Source organism: Adiantum capillus-veneris, chromosome 6, assembly GCF_014529385.1.
Source record: "Adiantum capillus-veneris isolate H3 chromosome 6, ASM1452938v2, whole genome shotgun sequence".
Lineage (NCBI taxonomy): Eukaryota > Viridiplantae > Streptophyta > Polypodiopsida > Polypodiales > Pteridaceae > Adiantum > Adiantum capillus-veneris.
Genome location: NC_140936.1, coordinates 17,919,918 through 17,933,738, shown reverse-complemented (window position 1 = coordinate 17,933,738; position 13,821 = coordinate 17,919,918). Strand labels below are relative to the sequence as shown.

The window sequence follows — 13,821 nt, the reverse complement described above, 5'->3', positions numbered from 1 at the left end:
TAAAACACTCCTAAGGTCTCAAACACTTAAATAATTTTACTAACTAGGACTAAGTAAATGAGTTAACCTAAAGTTATGGCCTCCTAACCTCAAGGCTCCTCTATAAGACTAAACTCTAAGTCAATTTAACTAAAGCAATGATAAATTTATACATCTATAATGGCAGATAACAAAACATAACTAAATGCACTTAATCAAACCATGGAAAACCACAATCAACAAATATAATTATCCACAAGTATGAATAATGGAAAGTAGTACACCTGGAGATATGTGATGCATCTCCTTGATAGCTGTGGAAATAATCATGCAATGCTCGAGCTCGATTTATCCGTGCTAGGTGAGCTGAAGTCCATCTATGCTACAAAATCATAAGCAAAAAACTACCACCTAGAAAGGTGTGTCAGTAAAGAAGTGAAAGTTTTATTACCTAAATGAAAAAATAAAAAAGAACTCCTAAACTAAGGTCTCATACCTAGATGACTAGAGGGAAAAAACCCAAAGGGAAAAAAGTGCCTCTAGTACGTGCACATGTATCTAGTGCATCATAATCAATCTGCACTAATCAAGGGTCTAGTGCAGCTAGAAGGGATAAGAGAACTCTCTCCAAACGATCGTATCCTGTCGTGGTCCCTCTACTGGACACCTCTGCGGTAATGTATCTGCTCTAGGAAGCGTAAAAGAGCTATGAGCGCTCATCATGGAGTGTGCTGCTAGCCAACCTCTAGGAACCCAAACATGTCTATGTCCCTCATAAAATCCTTGTTCCTCTAGTGTCTGTCTAGAAGCTAGCCATCCCTGTGGCGTACCCTCATGTTCTCTATGACTTGCTATCCACACAAGTGTGTCATCACTAGACAAACATCTATCATGAAGCTCTCTGTGGGGAACATAAACATGTCTAGTCCTATGGTAGGCTCTATGAATTAAAGAATCCCTCGTATGCCCTGCTAAAGTATCACTACACTAGGGTGTAGGGGCCAAACTACGCTCTAGTGGCATTGGTACGTGTAGTGTGGCCTCTACGGTGGTCTCGTCAACATGGTCTATAGGTACCCGATGTAAAAATGTCTCACAAGTCGTATGTGTCCGCTCTATGATCAGGGAATGTGGTCGGGTCTCTGCAAGGACAGATGGCTCTATGGAAACATTTGTGTGATGTGGCTTCTTTGTAGGTGAATCACTCAATGGTGTGTCACTTTGCTGTGTAGCAATGTGATGAGCAGCACCTCTCAACTCTATGGGGTTAATCTCATAATGATGAGGCTCACTCTATGGTAGGCTAGTCTCTAGAGCTACAACTAGTGGCATAGTCCTAGGAATCCCTTTCAAAGGAACACAATCACTCATCGGTCTAGGAGGTGATTTATGACCTGATTGGGTGGGAGTAGTCGTAGGTAGTCTAACTCTATAGCATATTGGGTCTAGTGGTGGTCTTGATATATATCGCAATCCTATGGTCAACACATAGATGGCATGATCATTACCTCTATATACTTGCTGTCGAAGATCTTGATCGAGCAAAAGCATGGCGCTCACACTCGGAGGTGACTCGCAAGGTGTGCTAGAATCTCGTATATACCTATGTCCACAATCTTCAACATATGTTGGTGTATGCTCTAGTCTATGCAACTCTATCAGCATAGGATGAGTATGTGTATCTAGGGACTCATCATCCAATAGAGGCTCTTTGTTCCGTAAGTCTATCTCAAGCATCGGCAAGAACATTGCAACGTCATACTCATCTTTGAAGGATCCTGGTAGTCCTAGCCTAGGTGTAGCTTGCACTAGCTGATGTGTGGGAGTATTCTGAACTAAGCCCTTGAGTTTTTGAAAGAAACTCGTCCTACTCAGATTATGAAATATGCATAATCCTCTCTGTTCACCACACAAGACTAGCATGGGCCTATCGATGGCTAACAAAATAGCTAGTCTATGGAGCTCATTACTCATCGTAGGACTAGTATTGCTCATCAAAGCTGTGTGACACAACTCTACCATGGTCATGTGATTGTGGAGTGTCTCTAAAAGCTGGTGTGGTCGCAAAATCCTCTATAAGAAAATGTGTGGTACACGTTGTCATCAAGGGCCGTGGATGCTCTCTCATGGATACACAATGTGGTGGCATCGTCCATGGTGGCTCAATGTGTAGTGCATTGAGTACTCTTATCTTAGTAGCTCATTGTAGCTCTACTCTTGGTATAATCAGCTGTGCGGCACTCATCGTGTCAAGGGTGACTCTGGATGGTGTTTGTGAGGATCGTGGTCTCAAGCTCATCTCAATCTCCATCCATAGATCTTGCGATGATAACTGCTCAATAGATGTGTCAATCTTGGGGTCTCAACCTAGATCTAGAATCGTCTATGGCTCCACTACCGGGTGATCTCACTGTTTGAGTAAACATTGGCTCTGGCTCCGCTATGGCACTAGGAATAGTTAATCTAGGGCTAGGGATAAGTCTGTATGAAAGGCCAAAAATCATCGTGTATTTGCTCCAACCATCAAGACCGACATAGGTCCTACTACCCATGGATGTACCAAAATGTACCTAAGGCTCTAAGACAAGCATATGTGACTCTATAAAATACATACGATCATCCTCATCAGCATATAACATAACGCCATGCATCCGTCGTAACTAAATGGTCATTGGATGGGACTGTGTGTCAACAATGTCCTCAGGATATGCCGCCATAATCTCATGTCTAGTCTCTTTCCTCTGGACTTGGTAGAGTACCTCTATGGAATCTATGAGATGATCATGCAGCGTACAATGTGCACTAGCTCTAAGTGTTTGGAAAGAAGGAGTGGAATGGTCATGAGGCAGAAGACTCACATAATATAGAGCAATTTTTTGATAGCGACGTATAGGTCAATCACGATAGCATAAAAGTCTGTCGTACTCTCCTACCAACCGTAACAATACTAAATAGGGGTCATGGTCACCAAAATCTATCGGTGTTTGTCAAATCTGGAAATCAAAGGCTGGCCAAGCGCTAATATGGGGTCACTATGTATGAACAAGCTCTAAAAAATGTCTCTCGACCAAGTCGCGATGAAAAGCAATCAACGGCTCAAATCGGACTCTAATCATGTGCGAGCGTATGACCACTTGCTAAAATCAATGCAAGGCAAGATCTCCCATGTGAATGGGCTCTAACTAGTGTTATTTGATCAACATCAAGACCACAAATGAATCTCTATAGCAAATCGGGCTTCAAAAGTGATCTCTCGCGGAATCTGCAATTGAATCAAGCTAAAATAGAAAAATAGGTGTGAACAGGCTCTAAGGCTCATGAAATGGCCAAAATGTAGACCAAAATCAAAGTACGTGTAAAAACAGGGTCCATGCTTGCAATCTCGCTCAAATCTAGTCAACTCTGGCACAATTGGGTAAAATCTTGCAAAAATCGGGCTATTCAGGCGACATACCTAGGCGTGTACGGGGTATAGGATGCGTGTGTGATGCAAGGAGAACAGTCCGAGAAGAGAAATATTTATGTTTTTGAGATATATTTTTTATAGTAAAATTAAAATATCTACAAAGAAAAGTAATAAATAAATATCAAATTAAAAAATAAATGAATAAAAAAAATATAAAAGTAAAAAGATCAAAAGAAAAAAAAAACAAATGCATTTATTTTTGTTTTTACAAGTTTTTTTGTCTTTTTGGTGTTTTTGTGAAATTTTTTTTTTGATAGTTTCTATTGATTTTTTATTTAGAAATAATTTTTGGTGATTTTTTTCAAAATTTTTAGTTTTTTTTCTTTATTTGAATTTTCTATTTTTTGGAATTTTTCCCTAAAATTGTTTCTATTATTGTGGATTTTTTTTTGTTTTTTAATTGAATTTCTTTTTTTTTGAGGTTTTTGTGAATTTTTTTGTTGTTTCTTTAGGCTAATATACAAATAAATGAAATGAAAGTGAAAAAAAAAAGAAATTGAATTGAAAGTTAAAGGGAATGAAACTGAATTGAAATGGAGACAAAATGAAATGCATACAAAAAAAAACGTCAACGACAAAACAAAAAAAAGGAAAAAGACAAAAAAGGCTACAACAATCATTGAGGAAAGAGAGAAAGAAGACAAGGGAAACAGAGAGGTGCTCTTTTTTTTTGTCTTCTTGTGAGTGTGTGTGTGTGGGAGTATGTGTGCAATTTGTTTGTTTACTTTTTAAAAAAAATAGAAAACAATACAGTTTTTTTTGTCTTTTTGTGAGTGTGTGTGTGTGTGGGTGGAATTTGTTTGTTTACTTTTGAAAAAATAGAAAACAATACAAAAAAGTAAAAAAATTTACCCAAGATTGAAAAATTACTCAAAAATGTTAAAAATAGTCAAAAAATCAAGGGAATTTCATGGAGTAGCAAAACACACTCCAAATCAACAATTTGCCTCAGGTTTTCTCATCTTCATCATGTTTTAGATGAAGATTAGCAAATTTAGGCAATAAATTAGCAAAACAATGCTAAAAATTTATAAAAATTATCCAAAAACTCACTAACAAATTTCAAAAAATTATGTAGCCCAATCTAACTCAAAATGCAACACTTAGCAACATTGTTGCACCCTTCAATAAGTCATTCATCAAATTACCACTCAAAATCAAATCAATTTTGATCGTTTTTGACCTTGCATTAGTCTAATTAGTGGCCTAATTAGATAAAGTTCTGCACATTGATTAATTACACCATTAAATCAACATTTCAAAAAATTCAATTGCACCTTAATTCACTCATTCAAATCAATTCAAAAGTGTGTAACTTTGCACAATTAACACACTTACAAGCTTTCACACAAATAATTTTTTTACAATTTTGATGGCATAACGGCGTGATTTTGTGACTCAAAAAACTGATCCGTAATCACCACAATATCATCAAGCATATAAGTGCTTTCTACTCAGTCAATTGGAAGAAAATTTTCCACAAATTTCACCTGAAATGTGCACACTTTTGCCTACACATAGGCAAACACAAAACCGCTCCTAACTTTAGCACATCAACTACGCGTAAACCACTTAAACTCTTGCAAAAATCAGCAATTACAATCAAAATTAGTGCACTCACATTGAACTAAATCCTCATGTCAATTCCAACTCCAAATGACGCCTACACACATACACACACACATGTGTGTGTGTGTGTGTGTGTGTGTGTACTTGCATCCGCTTCACCACACCTTCACCTACATGCAACCAACACAAACTCTCATGTGTAGCATCAATTTCATTAAAAATTAAACACATAAGAAAAATGGGCATGCATCCAATTAGTGATTTAGCAATGTATAGCACAAAAAGCCCATATAATTAGTGAGTAATTAGAGGGGATAATTAGCAAAAATCCATAACTACACACTAAAAATTACACAATTTTTCATGAAATTTTATAAATTTCTTGCAAAAGAGTGATTGTCTTGCTTCTAATTAGGCTCATAAACACATGTATGCACTTAGATTAGAGAGAAATTGGTGTGTACAAAGAGGGAAAAAAACACAAAATTAGTCTACAAGCTACACAAAACAAACCGTATTGCCATTCCTTCAACCAACACCAAATCCTAATGAAAATTAAACTCAAACCATCACACGGGTGATCCTCTAGCTTAGACGCACGATCCCCGGCACAGCGGCACCAATGTGGGAGGTCGTAGCATAGCTCACAACCCACCGACATAATGTCAATCCGGTGGTCATCTAGTCCATGAAGGCGCGGATGCAGCAAATGCGACAGATTGAGGACTCTAATGAGAGAGTAGGAGTTAGTGACTAGAGAAGAAGGAATGCAAGAAGAGATGGAAAGCTCTTTACACACACACCTTTATCCATCACTCAAGTCTCACAAGCTCAAGGAAATGATTCTAATCTCTCAGTAATGACTAACATTCACACACAAAAATATGGAAGCCAAGATTAGAGAAATGCAATGCCATTACCTCAACACACACACACACACACACACTCTAACCGAGCACACATATGAAGAAAGTGCACAACACATGAGGAAATTAGCAAGAGAAGAGAATGATTAGATAAAATTAGAGATTAATAATCACAAATCTAAGCATCACAGCACATAGAGACATGGGAGAGAAGTATAGAGAGACAAATAGCTTTGCATTATCAACCCAATGCTAGCTACAATGTGTGAGGGGAGCTCCATCTCCATAGCCACCTCTCTTCTCTACTCTCCACCCTAGCTCTCAAAAGAATGAGCTTCACATTGTAGCATTTGACATTTATACCTAGGGTTTTTTAAGAAGTGGGGGCCGCCTAGATGTGCATAAAAAGCCTAGGCTCACAAATACAAGATGGAACTCCAATAAATCCTGTAGATACAAGAAAGGTACGTGTACACATGTGTGTATACATCAATGGAAGCACAATGCATGTTGTTGATGCTCGCTCGACACAAATACATGCTTTTGGTTGCACATATCCTGAGCTGATTGTCCTTTCCTCTCTTACACATTTGATTTTCAATTAGTGCAAAATCTTGAACGTCTACTTCTATCGCCCTTTGCCGTGCTCTAGAGGTATTTTCAAGCAACTTCCTCGTTATTAGGAAGTCAATTATATATTGGACCACTTTGGTGCAATTGTTACCTGAAAAAGTGTTGCAGGTTCTACCAGTGGTTTAGACTTGCAGATTCCACAATTAATATTGTACATATGAACATTGGTGCGGATGTTTGACCAATAACGTCCTAGATGTTTCAAGTGATGGTATGTTTTCTTATCTCTCCATGGTTGTGTAGTTCCTTTTAGCAATATTAAGATGCTTGATTGCATAACAGACGGGGGAATCCATATTTCCTTCTCCTATCTGGGCCAAGATGCATCCAATAGCAAATGTCAAACCATCGATATGAACATGAAAGATCTTCCCCCACTGGAGAAAATATGAGTGCTTTCTTCAATTTTTCAAATGATTCCTCACACTCATTCGTCCACACAAAGGCTACTATAAGTCTATAAAGGGGTTGGGTAATGACTATATACATGTGTATAAACCTCTTGTAGTAACCACAATGTCCCAAAAAGCATTGTACCTGCTTTGTGTTGTTTGGTCTAGGAATCTCTACAATTACATTTATCTTTTTTAAATCGGTAGATATGCCGTTCTCCGAGACAAGATGTCCTTGGATTCTGATTTGTTTAACTATAAATATGCACTTTTCTTGGTAAAGGCAATTCATGTAAGTCCACTTCTCAAATACTTTTTTGAGGTGCTCTCTATGTTCATCTCCCAAGAGAAAGTACACACATAAGTCATTTATGTATATTTCCAAGAACATCCTCAAGTATTCCTTAAAATCATGTGCCATCAATCTTTGAAAGGTTGCTGGTGTTAATTATGGAGTTTGATTTCCTTGTAATTTTTTGTATTAAACATGCACATTTCTAAGGCCTTCGTTATGAGGAGAAGCCATCGTGCATCAATAAAAATCACTCATCGGAAAAAAAAATCACGGATAGTCTCAAGCCGGAATATTCCTTTTCATTGAAATATTATGGCCAGACGGTGATCGGAATATTCCTTTTTGCCAAAATATTATGGCCGAACGACGATCGAAAAATGGTCGAAAAACGGTCAGTAGATTGGTTGGTTGACCGGTGGCCAGTAATCAATGGCCGATGGCCTAATTCAAGGCGGACTTTTCTTCTCAAGGACAGCCACACATGGGTGCTCGGAGAGTTCAAGTTAGACTTGTCTACACAAGGGCGGCTACACATGGCACCCCAATGATGACTGATGAATATCCCCTTTCAACATCCCAAACAATCGAAGCGGATATACAAAGCAACGAATTAGAAACGACCATGACAGACCTTAGGGCTCAGAACGATAGCATCATCAACGACTTGGAAGATACATGGTGCACTCCTTACATAAAAGCTTATGCAGGCACAAAACAAGTTGAAATCTATGCATTGCTTGACACTGGAGCAAAAATGAGTGTCATCAGCTTTGAGCTCTTTCAGAAACTTGGACCAATGAAGACGATTCCAGAGACACACAGGTTGAAAGTAGCGTTGGGTGATGAGGTGACCACGATGTGGTCTATTATAATACCAATCACAGTGCAGGCACACCCGTACACTACAAAATTCCATGTACTGCCACCAAGTAGGTCAGCAACTTCGTGTATCTTAGCAGTGTCATGGGTGAAAGCTAACAGGGTATTCATTGATTTGGATACGAATGAGGCACTGTTCAGAAAGGAAAACTTTTCAGAACCCTTCTTATCATATAACCAATTCATGTCAAGGAGGAGACAAAAGTCAATACAAAAATCTGCCCAACAACAAACAAAGTTTACAAGTCCAGCAACGTCTTATCAAAAATCAGCAACCATGCAGGGAACCAGGCAAGTTTGGGTACGGCGTACAGAGCTAACCGAGGCACAATTATATCAAAAGCGGCAATACAAAGTGTGGATAAGGCGCGACCGTCTAATTCCTATAAAAAAGGAGTTTGAAGAATAGACAAAACACCAAAAGCCAGCAAAACTTCAAAGAAACATAGTCAATCTGTCAAATACGCAATGGACTATATTGGTATGGAGGCCAAAAGTGCCAATTCAAAACAATCCAACAACACAAGAAGGGCGAACAAAGATGACAATCGTGCAGCTATCTACAACTGTCAAGGTCAAGCAACATCATACAAACAGCACGAGGAAACAAACAGAATCAACAACAAAAACTACAGGGATGTCTAAGACCCAAGTCATCAAAGCAGAAAGAGAGAATGTTCCACCAGATACGACAATATTGACTTCAAAGGAACCACATACGCCAATTCAAAACCAGTGGAAAACAATCAAACAAAGGGTGGCGGAGTTACAACTACTACTTGCAAAGAAAATTTGCCAGCCAACTCAAGCTACCACAGGAAACCTCAACCACAAATTCCAATAAGTGAATCGCTTATACCTTCCTCTTGCACTGCATAAATTCTTTCTACATGCATTGACCGTACATGCATATAGGGCTACATTACAAGGCCTGCATTAGCACGAGTTCAAACCCATGCACAACAAATACCCTTGACGATACCCTGTCGTCCAGGAGGACTCCAATTAGGAGGAGGGGAGGCATTCCAAATGCGGACTCATCATGTCATATATAAGAGGGCAATGTTTGTGAGCAATTTTTCAACCATTTTTGCGTTTTATTGTGTGATTTTGGGAAAAAGAATATGCCCTCGTAATTAATCATAATTGGGGACCAAATCATCATTCATGAGCCCCTAGGAATGTGTATAGACTATAAAGAGAGTCAAATATGGCCAAAAACTGTCTAAAAACAGCAAAAAATAGGCCAAGGTTGACGTTAATGAGCGAGATTGTACATAGACGAGAGAAAAGTGAGCTACAAAGTGTTTTGTTTCTCATTGGTATTTTTTAAGGTTAGAATTGCTATTTTTGGGTTATTTTGGGATTTATTTGCTTTATTTTAGCCATTTTCTAGCAAAAATTATAGAAAAAAATCCGTAATCCGGATGGAAACACAAAAGAAGAGACGCCTGATCAGAGCAAGGTAAAGAAGACACAAAAAAAATAAGGACTGCAAAGGTGACAGAGCAAAATAACCACCGTCATGAAGGGACCTCCAACAGGGGAAATCTACAAAATTGGTAAAACTGGAGCAACCGAAGTCCAAATCAGGAAATTTGCGAGCCTAAACCGCATCTTGCAAAAAGTTATGGCCACAGGTAAAAGATGGGAAAATTTGGTGTCGGAGTCTCGATTACATATAGAGAGGCTAGGCTAGAAATCCCTCATTTGAGTCATTTTCCATAGTGAGAGAGAGAGAGAGCTCCCTACAGCAGTTGAGACTTCCAGGAGCTCATCCATCGCGCACGGTCGCCAGATCGACATCAGATATGAGAGGTATGCTCGTCAACACTGACTCTAAGTGTTGTTTACTTCAGTTAGTCGTAAAACCTCGTCAGCATCACAATCACAACCTGTGCACACATACGGTAGAATGGTTGTTAGGGAGACCTAGAGGCCACCAAATGGGACCAAAAGTGAAAGTCACAATGCCTATAGCTTAGGGATCGAGCCTATGACCTCGGAAAGCGTGAAGAAAGCCGCTCAGAAAACCCTAATTTAGCAGGACCTGCAAAAGGGCGACAAAACCAAGGTGATTGGAAATGAGCCAAAATTCATAGACAGCAAGCCAATGACCTCGACAAACCGACTGAAGGGTTAGACTATGAAAAAGTTCGTCAAAACGGAGCCTAAAGTCCCTATCTGAAGAAAACCGCACAAAGCGTCACGATACTCTAACGTGCCGACCAAGTGACAAAATTACACCAAATTCAACAAGGAACATCCAAAGGAGGTCAACTACGGGATGGAATGTGTCCACTCAAAAAAAAAAGTTCTTTCACTAGGGCAAATGCTGGCAACAGGCCAGAAAGACGTCCAAATGGTCGTTCTTGGTGTTTCAAACACCAAAACAACAACTGACTGCTTGGATGGAAGGTCAAAAGGAAGTAAAAGACAGGCGGAATCATACAAAGACCAAAAGGAACCATGACCATCACCTAAGTGATCTACTTCGACTTCAGGACCAGCTAAGTGCTGCAAACAGGGAGTACATTCTGCTAAATTGATTAAAACTTGATATGTGTGTCTAGGAGGGCCTATTAACACCATGAATGTCAACTAACATCAAAAAACTGGAAAAAATGACAAAGTGCCCAGTCTATCGCGATAGACTTGAACTTACACTTAGACAAGGGAAACTTTGACTTTGGCTTCATGAGGGGTGCTAACAAGGAATGTTACCACAATATCAAGTCAAAGTGCCAGAAAAATCTATTTTGGCCAAAAAGCTCAGTCTATCGCCATAGACTTGCTACAACAATTTTTGGGGGGAAAGACTTTTCAAATTTTTACAAGCTAGACTTGGGGAAGCAAATGAAGGCAGTACACCAAATTTGGTGCCAAGAGGGACTCACATGGCAAGTTGAGAAAGACATGCAGACAACTCACAGTCAGAACAGGACATCTCAAGGGCAGACAAGTAAAATTTACAGTGAGGGGTCAAGAAGCCTTGCATCAACTGGGAGAAGGCAGACAGATGGTCACAAAGCCAAAAAATGACAAACTGGCACTAAGTCCCAGTCTATCGCGATAGACCATGCAGAGGGATACTGGACCATCTTATAAAAAAATTGAATTAGTAGTTGTCTTCAACATGATGCAAGATAACCACCCATTAAGTTTGAGCCCAAAACAACACAAAATGAAGGATATAGACCAACATCTCTTTGAAGGGAATCTAGAAAATTGGGACTTGATCCAAAAGGGGCTCACTTGACATTCATTTGAGCTAGAAATGGGGTCAGATCATGTGCAAGGTATGGGAAACCAATTGGTGGAGTTACAACTGCAAAAAAGGACCCAGATCAAAAAAATGCCAGTCTATCGCGATACACTGAGAAAAAGGAGAAAATGGACATATTTTGAGCTTTGGCTTATGGAATGACCTTACATGCCATGAGAGCATACACCACACAAAATTTCAAGGCATTTGGACTTGTTCTCCTTCACCAACAACATCAATTTGAAGCCGCCAAAGTTGCACAATTGGAAGAGCTTGTCTATCTGCTAACATTTTACCTTAACTAATCTTGGGATTAAGAAGGCTCATCTAGATGCATGATTAAGTGGTAATCAATTTAGCAAAGTAGTACTTTGTTTGTGCATTAACTGATAATTGTGATGACAGGATCTATGGAGGCTTCTCCTGGAAAAAGAAAAGGAAAGAACCTGGCAACGAAAGGTGCAGTACCCTATGCACTTCTACCAAATTCTTTAAAGCCAGCAGCCACCTGGATACCTGCAGATGTGCAACAAGCTGCCTTTCAGATATATCAAGGTTCATATATGTATGACAAAAGAAACTTAGTGGATACAGTGATGATTCCCAAGGAGGCAGAGAATTACTTGAAAAGATCACCGCAAAGGTCATGGCTCAAAAAATTTGGCTTGTGGAACTTCGTATCACTACCACCAGTAGGGATAGATTTCAAGAGGGTACAACATCTAATAGAGACTATCCAAGAAGATGGAACTTGCAGAGTGGCAGGCATGGATAACAAAGTGATGGAGATCCAGATCACCAAAGAGATCATCAAAGAGGCATTGAAATTGTCAGATCAAGGAGCAAACATGAGAGAAAGAAGGAAAAACCTCACAGTTTACTTGCAAAAGTCCAAACTACCTTCTTTCGAACTCATAGCAAACCCGGAAGTAAGAGAACTGACACAGATCTGCAGTCAGTGTTTGTTGAGCTACAGCAAAAGGCCGCCAAGATACACTACACCGCACGGGAGCATCTCAACCACATTGACATGGGCCATGGGAATGACCCGTGAGTTCTACATAGATCACGCGTCATATCTGTTTGAAGAAATGACAAAGCTAAGGCAGGACAGACCCAATTACATTGCAGGAAGAGAAGTCCTAACCAGAGTAATATACCATGCCATAGGCGCGACAGATCAGTTGCCACCTGCCCCTCATTAGAACGACTGGCTGGTATTAAGGGAAAATATCGAAGACAGATCACAAAACAAAATACCGACATCTATTAATACCATTGGAGGACGCAAGCTGGAAAGAGTGACTAGAAGTACACAAGAAAAGATGGAAGAAGAAAAAAGAACTGAAGAGGAAGATGCTCGACTAAAGAAGCGGAAAGCGGAAATGGAAAAAAACACCAGGTTGCAGAAGATAGCAAAGATGGAAAGGATGCTAGAAGGGTTTTCTCTAGAAAGATCTCTACGAGGTGATGTAGGCGCCACTTGGAAACCTTCTAGTAGCACTTTCAAACTGAGAACGAAGAATAGAAACAACCCAGCTTTTGAGTTGGACTGGTTTGAGAAATACATCCAAGAAAGAAATGCAAGAGATGAACCACATTTGCTACTAGAAGAGGAGGATCTCCAAACTTTGAGAGATCAGCTGAGGCCAACTTCACGTGATCAGGAAACACCGCCGCCATCTCCAGGGCCAGATACAAGTGAAAGGAAATCTAGCCCATCTGTTGAATCTACTTCGCATTCAGAAAGCTCACATCGTGATAACAGAGTTCACACACCGCCCAGTGAACAAGAAGAAGAGGAAGAGGAAGAAGAAGAAGAAACAGATAGACACCCAAACACTGGAGCAATATCACAAAGTGATAAAGGCAAGCAAAAGGTGGTGGATCAGTCTAAAGATAAAGCTTCCTCGTCTCAAGAAATTGAGCTGGAAGCTACTATAGATGAAGATTTGCAGTCAATGGCGACAATACTAAACCAAACAAGACTGCACAGTCAATGGTTAGCTGATCAGAACCGGTCCAACAAAATGAAGCTAAAAAAAACTGATGAGGAAGTTCTGAGACTGCAAGAGCAAAGGGAGGACACTTTAAAGCTGATCAGCATCAGAGATGATGAAATATTGGGACTCCAAGGCACAATAAATCTTCTCAAGGATAATTTACAAGAGTCGGAAGACTTCAATGCCATATGTGAAGATACAATAAACGTGTTCGTTGAAGATGTCAATGACAGAGATGAACACATCCAGAAGTTGGAAAAGGAAAATCAAGATGCGCTGGAGACAATCAAGAGTTTGCAAGTCGTCATCGATGACTTACAAATTGAAGTCAAAGATTTGAGAGCAGTAACAGATATCCAAGCAAGAGAAATCGAACGCGCTAAGAAGCAAAAAACGTCGCTACCAACAACACCAGTAGTCCACCCAAAAGAAGAAGTGGCTGCATTGAAGAGGGAGCTGGAGTTGGAAAGAAAA

At 39.7% G+C, this 13,821-nt stretch overlaps 1 pseudogene; it reads right to left on the bottom strand.

The window, feature by feature from the left end:
* Window positions 1–2,327: 2,327 nt before the first annotated feature.
* Window positions 2,328–13,027, bottom strand: LOC147455204 (uncharacterized; annotated as a pseudogene).
* Between the last annotated feature and the right edge of the window lie 794 nt (window positions 13,028–13,821).